Raw genomic sequence first — 7,014 nt, forward strand, 5'->3', positions numbered from 1 at the left:
CGGGGTCGTAAAATTCTGTATTGTAAACAAGCGAGACGCGCCTGCAAATTACCCACCATGTTACATATGTGACAACTTCATTTCATTTAACATGGCGTTATCGGTGTTATCGGTGTTACCCGTTTACCGGAGATCCAGAGAAAGAGAAGAAAACGATATATTCATTTATATTGTTACATTAGGGATTAACAGCTAAATGGTACGTCGCCGGTGTGTCCACAACCTCTGCCGCTGGTCCCCAGATCCCTGTTTGCCCCCTCCAGCATTCTCAGGAATACAACTCCCATCAGCCTCAATCAGCCCGAGCCATGCTCATCCACCTGTCACAGGACCACAGCTTCCATCAAACATCCCGATCGGACGTATTCGTAGTCCAACACTACTCCGACAAACACCGCTCCAAGACGGGCTGCCTGAGACTCATGGGAGTTGTAGGAATAAAGGAATATATATTAATTCCATCTTTGAAAGGTAAAGAATAATAAAGTGTAAATGAGGTTTTTCTATCACATATACTCTCCTGTCGTGGATGTGGCGGAGGTCCCTTTAATTCCTGTAGGGTCTGATAGTGGCCCCTCCACCCCCCCTCCGGGGGGGTTGTTTGTCTGGGTTTAATTATCGAGGTCTGGAACGTGTTATGCACCTTACAGAGACTCGCTGATCGGCTGGGTACCCATGACAATGGGAGACATTCTGCCCGTCACACGCATCCCTGCGCAGGCACTTATCCAATTCCCAAGTGAGAAATTGCATTTCAGCCACAGGCTCCCTATGGGCTAAAACGCACAGGGCTGCCTCCTACAGCAAAAACACTGCGTATTTAACCCCTACAAAGCGGCTCTCCGCCCGCCGGCCGCGCGGATCACATGACATTTCACACGAAAAGCTGCCGCTTTATTTAAAGTTTAAATGCAGAGAGTGATGCGGCACCGTATGCAAATTAGCTGCAGTGATTTATTTACATACAGGGACGCGTAGCGATGCTTGTTGCGGCGTGTGCAGCGGTTATCCCCAAAACACCCGGGTCTACCGCCCAGCGCTGCTGGCCATATGGGGACCCTGGCAGAGGCCACGGCAACTATTAAAAGGTTTGGCTGTGGCCCCTCCAGTAGTTGGGCCCTTGTTTGGTACCTTGTTTAGGGCCCATAGGTATCAAAACCCAGCTCTGAACCTCAGCCACCATCATGTTGCACGGATCGGGATGTCTCACTCAAAATAAAACGACTCCCCCCATCGTAATAAAAGGAAAAACAACCCCCCAGCCCAATAGTTTACTTCCACACATATTCATTCAGTGATAAGCGAAACGGGCAGGTTCGGCCCTGGAGGGCCAGAGGCGTCTCCTGTCACTCGCTTGAGTGAGAATAGGCGAGGACGTGTTAGTTTTATCCAGCTGCACACGGCCAGAGGATCTCAGTGACAGATTTATGCTTCTTTTAACCTAAAACAATATGGGGGGGGGGAGCCGTTCCATGCTGGTTCTAAACTGGTTACAATAAAAAGAATTTAAATTGCTGTCCCTCTGCCATCTGCGCAGGTTCTCCGCTCACCCTACATGTCACCATATACATGGCAGGTAGACGGCCATATTTCCTCCCCGTGATTGGGTTATCTTGGAGGGGGGCCGAGTGGTGTCTCGGGCAGATGGGATTTTCGCAGTAATGACGGATTTTCTGTAGCACTGGGAATACGAGGCTTTGGCGCCGCTGTCCTGCCTCTTTAATGTGCATGGCTTGGATCCCATTTAATCCCAGCAAGCACGGCAGGATTAATGCCCCGGGGGGGGGGGGCGGCGTAGTTGACACACAATCCGACGTGGGAGGACGACGCGTTAATTAGATTCCTGGTGGCTCGTTCCGTAACCTTGGAAAAAGAATGAGATGACACCGAGACGGGCGTCATAACCCTAACCCGGCAGCCAGCGACATCTGTGACATCACAGCTAAAGAGAGGGTTTGTTAAATAACCTCATTAATAACTCCGCTTACAACGCGGACTAAATAACGCCGTTAGATAACCCCACCCACAACCAATGGCGTCTCACAACATGCCCCATGTAACTCCACCCGATTCCTCCCATAGCTCTTAATCTGGTTCTATGTAGCTCCTCCCACAACCTGCACCCTATAATCCCCATTCGCTGGGAAATCTCTCCTAATGCCCCGACGCGTTTCGCCTTCTCAACGTGCCGGATCCAGGAGCTCCATGTCCTGCTCTCCGTCTCCTGGTGCGACGGCCACTGCAGCGACTCTCTAGTGATATATACTCCCCCATCCTGAAACGAGCCAGCTCTGGAAATACCCCGTGGCCACATCGCTGATACAGTATCGCAGAACAAGAATTGGCAATCAAAAGACACCTTCCGGCTGCTCCTTATAGCTCTTCCCCTTACATTGCGCATACTCGGCGTCCTGCTACCCCGTGCGCCCATTTCCATTCTTTGTAGAGTCATGTCTATGGTTGAAGGACATCGGTGACTTTCTCTGTGACCCGGCTCCTCATCAGAACATGTCCCACATAGAGAGCAGATGAGACATTAGCGAAGTGAGAACCAGAGGCCCGTACAAGACAGAGAGCGGCATTCCTTTGCTTCAATAACCCCCCTGACCTAGTGCTACCAGATACAACGTAACAAGAAAATGGCACAAAGTACAGACGGGAGAGCAAGGGGTCCCGGATAAAAGGCGATGACTCAAGTCTTCCGAGAATGAAGCGCAGCCGGACCAACGGGGCAATAAGGGAGAAGGAGTCAGGTGCGCGGTGGGGCGTTTTTAAACCGCGAGCACGAGGTGGGTATCAGAAATGCAAACGAGCGCTAAAAACAGGGTGAAAGCCGCCGAAGCGTTTCATAAAGTTAAAGGTCGCGGCGGCCGGCGGCACGCTCTAATGGCCGGAGGGGACATGCGATGGCTGCAGGGGTGACGGTGCATGCGCCACCCTTCTCCCGTGGAGAGCTCTTTTCTATGTACAGATGAGATAAGGAGGAGCCGGGGAATTATTTTTCTATACTTCTTACTTCCTTGAGAGCGCTGCCGGCTGTTTAAACACTCAGGAACGGCTTCTTCGGCTTCTATATATTGGAAAAGGCCATTTGTATTTTGTAAATAATGTTTTGTTTGAAGAAGGGTTTACGCACTCACAAAAAAAGGGTTAATTTTAACCCTTAGCATCCAAAGACACTTTAATAATTATTTCAAGACACACAGATGTATTCGCGTACTAACTCAGACGCCCCAGTAATGCAAACGAAGGGCACTAACGAACGAGTTCCACCAGACTCCGTATTGTGAGATCAGGGGCGCTACTCACTCACGCAAAATGTGGGGCTTCTGTGATCTTCAGGCTCCATAACCGCGGGTGTCCATCAGTAGCCCTCCCTCGGTCCCGGCACGGTGAGTCTGAGCGCCAGGATATGACGTAATGAAAAGTGAGTGTGTGAAATAAGTATGTTATTGTGTGTAAGTACGTTACTGTATGTGAGTGTGAGCATGTGAGTATCAGAGGTGGACTGGCCCAGGGGGCAGGAGGGCTCTTGTGGTTCCAAACAAGGGTTCAGGGTAAGGTGGGCGTGATGTATGACTGACAGGTGTGATGAGAGTGGGTTTGATGTGTTATTGATAAGTGTTATGGGACTGAGTTGTCACGTGTGATGGGAACGATGTGTGATATATGATAGACGGGACAGAGTAACGTGATATGTATGATAGGAATGAGGTGTTGTGGGAGATCTGCGTGATAGGTGTGATGGGAGACAGGTGTGATGACTGAGTGAGGCTGTTTTAGGGAGTGTTTAGTGGGGCTGGGTGGCACATGGGCCAAATGCATCGCCCCCTCCGGCCAGAAGATGCCAACCCTTCCCTGGTTAGGACTTCACTGACAAACTAAAAGCTCAAGCTGTAGACGGCGTAATAAACAAATTCAGATGAAGGTTGAGGCGGAGAACCGTTCCCCTTTATACAGACGCATTAAATGCTCTCTCTCTCGGCTGAGAACTGTTCAGCGCATGTTCTCCCTCGCTATGTACTTTACGAGATTCCAGGGCAGGTTCCCTGTTTGCACACACGGCTCACAAATCACAGGTTTTATTCTTTTATGAGATGGAGCAATCATTTATGACATCTTATCTGCGGAGCGGCAGGCACTTGTGCTACTGAAATCACAGGGAATCAGAGGCAACGGCTCGCTCGCCTCCCGCCAGCAGTCACACAAACCGGCAGCAGCAGAAGGATCGAGAGCGCTGCTCGGGAACAAGGAAGGAGGGCGGCGATTGGAGCGCCGCGGGCACATTAGAACACATGTGGAGCACAAGGCAGGAGTAGGCAAGAAACATGTCCCTTTAACACACCTTTCGACGTCTCAAATGGCCAATCGGGGCACTTTTATTTCAGAGGGCGTGGTTAGAGGCGTGGCCAGGGCATTTCGAAAAATAATAATGGGGTTTATTTACCACGTTTGATTTATAAAGCCGTTTCCTGCTGTTTCTATACACATTATCTGGGCTTTTAGGGCTGTAAAACCCTGTGATACCCTCATACCCAGCAAACATTCTGAACTCCTAGAAAAGAGGGGCATCAGGGGAGAAAAGAGGGGCATCAGGGGAGGAAAGAGGGGCAATAGGGGAGGAAAGAGGGGCAGAGTAAACAATAACACTGGGCAGGTATGCTCTCCCATTCACAAGAACTCAATGCACTCCTATCACCAGATGACATCGGGCGCGATCTGCCCATATGGGTGCGTTGTTTTTTTTCCAGGTAAATGCCCCCCCCGCGTACGCGGAATTTAATTACTTGTTTATGGCGAGGTAATTAAAAAGAGTTCATCCTTCTTTCCACAGCCAGTTCTTTGTCCACCACGATCCACATGGATCAATATTGACATGAGATTAAGTGGGGGCCTCCGCAGCCTGGCCATGCCAGCCCCTCCTTCCTTTATGACCCGCTAGGAAAGACCGGCACGGATGTTTGCCAAAGCGTTTTGTGACATTCGTTGCTCGCTGGTATCTTAATTAAAATCTTTGACCAGACAGCCCTGTGATCTCTCTCTCTCTCCAGAGGCAGATTCTCGCGCCCCAAGAGCCTGCGCTTACCGGCGTATAATGGGTACGTGTTAACCCATGCATACCCAGCGTAAGGGTGCAGGTGGTGGGGGGTCCACAACCGGGTGCCCAGAGCTTCATGGAGTTTTAATCTGGGAGTACAGAATTAGGAACGGGGCTCCTGATCGTACGTCACAATGTGGCATGATTAAAAAACGACGGGCGGTTTTATATTTTAATGGGGTTTTTACTGAGTGCAACAGATGAGTCCTGCAGTTCCCCATCAGCCCTGGAGGGGGCAGTAGCTGCTGGGCTGTTCGCCACCATCCTCTGACACACTTGCGCCTGGCCTCATGTAGCCACTAGATGGAGCCCTTGGAACACTCCGGGAAACAGACCTGATTTATTTGCCCGAGTACCCCGGCCGGGGTTATTTACAGTTACACAAACATGTTACATATGACATCAGAGCATAAATCTGCCCAAACACGTCAAAATGAACCGATTCCAAGACTTCCTTCTATGAAAGTGATCAGCCTTCCACCCCTGGTGACTTTGTGCCCCTTTGCTGGGTATTTGCGTAACCGAGTGGGGCATTTAGAAGAATAATGGGTTTTTTTTTACCCCGTTTAATTTATAAAGCCATTTTCTGCTGTTTCTATACACATTATCGGGGCTTTTAGGGCTGTAGAACCCTGCGATCCCCTCATACCCAGCAAACATTCTGACCTCCTAGAAAAGAGGGGCATAGTGGAGGAGAAAGGGGCATAGATTTAGTAGAAGGACTGGTCACACTACACAGGGACACTTGGGAGGTGACTAAGTTACTGGAAAGGTGCGGGGGTTCTGGCTGTCAGTCACTGTGTGTTAAGGGGTCTCTGCTTTTCTTTGCATTATAATAGCCCCGTCACAGTGGGGTATTTAAACGACTACAATGCCACGGCATGGGGTTGTTTCATGTATCAGGGGGCATTTAAGAGTCTACATTAAGGTGACAGAGGGTACTGCTCAGCGGCCACTCCAAAGGAAACACTACCGTACAAGAAAAAGGCATGCGGATCCAACACGCGTGTAACACGCAGCCGGCTCCGGATGTGTTCCTGACATGCGATAAGAGACGGTGTGTCAGTGTGGGTGGGGTTCCCCGACACGATCACATCGCAGGAACCCGGAATACGCGCTGAACACCAGCCGACGCGTTTCGTAAAAGCGACGCTGGGATTAGTGCGCATTGGGCTGGCCCTCGGGGCCGTCCTCGGGAGGTCCAGGTAAACGAGTTGGGCGTCAGGTACGACAGCAAGCTTCCCCGCTACAGTAAAAATATAATTGGAGGAATTTACGGTTTACGCAAAAATCCCAATGACTTAAAGCGTCTATTAAACGGGGGTGTAGAGACTGCCTTAACCCTGTGAGTGCCAGAGAGAAGTGAAACGCACAGGGACATCCTCATAGGCCCCCCATATTGGCTCATCGGTGGCGGACGGTGCGATGTTCAGCTTAAGTTTTTTGGTGATTAAAGAGACAGAGCAGTTTAGTTTGTAAGATTGCAGACGGCGTGTCTGTGTTAACCCTTTCAATGCAAAACACTGCTCGGCGAATGAAGGGTTAAGACCTGGCGGGGAGGGGTCACATTTGCATAGAGTGAATAAAGTTAAGGAGCCATTGTAATGTGAACCCAGCCTGAGCCGGACAGGACAATGCAGCAACCGCAGGTGTCCATATAGCCTGCCTCCTCCTACTCCGGGGAGGAAATGGTTAACGCAGTACTGGTCTATACTGGGAGCATGTCCCTGTGCCTGCGGGTTTGGGGAATACATGTACCTCTAGGACTGTGGATTAGGGGAGTCCCTGTAACACTAGTGACCTGTGGATTAAGGGAGTATCTGTACCCCTAGGACTCTGTGACTGTGGACTAGGGGGGGTCCCTGCCGATTAGGGCAGTTCGGGTGCTCCGGGGGTTCTGAGCCGGTGGATTTGGG

The sequence above is a fragment of the Spea bombifrons genome, chromosome 9 (assembly GCF_027358695.1).
Source record: "Spea bombifrons isolate aSpeBom1 chromosome 9, aSpeBom1.2.pri, whole genome shotgun sequence".
In the NCBI taxonomy this organism is placed as follows: Eukaryota; Metazoa; Chordata; class Amphibia; order Anura; family Pelobatidae; genus Spea; species Spea bombifrons.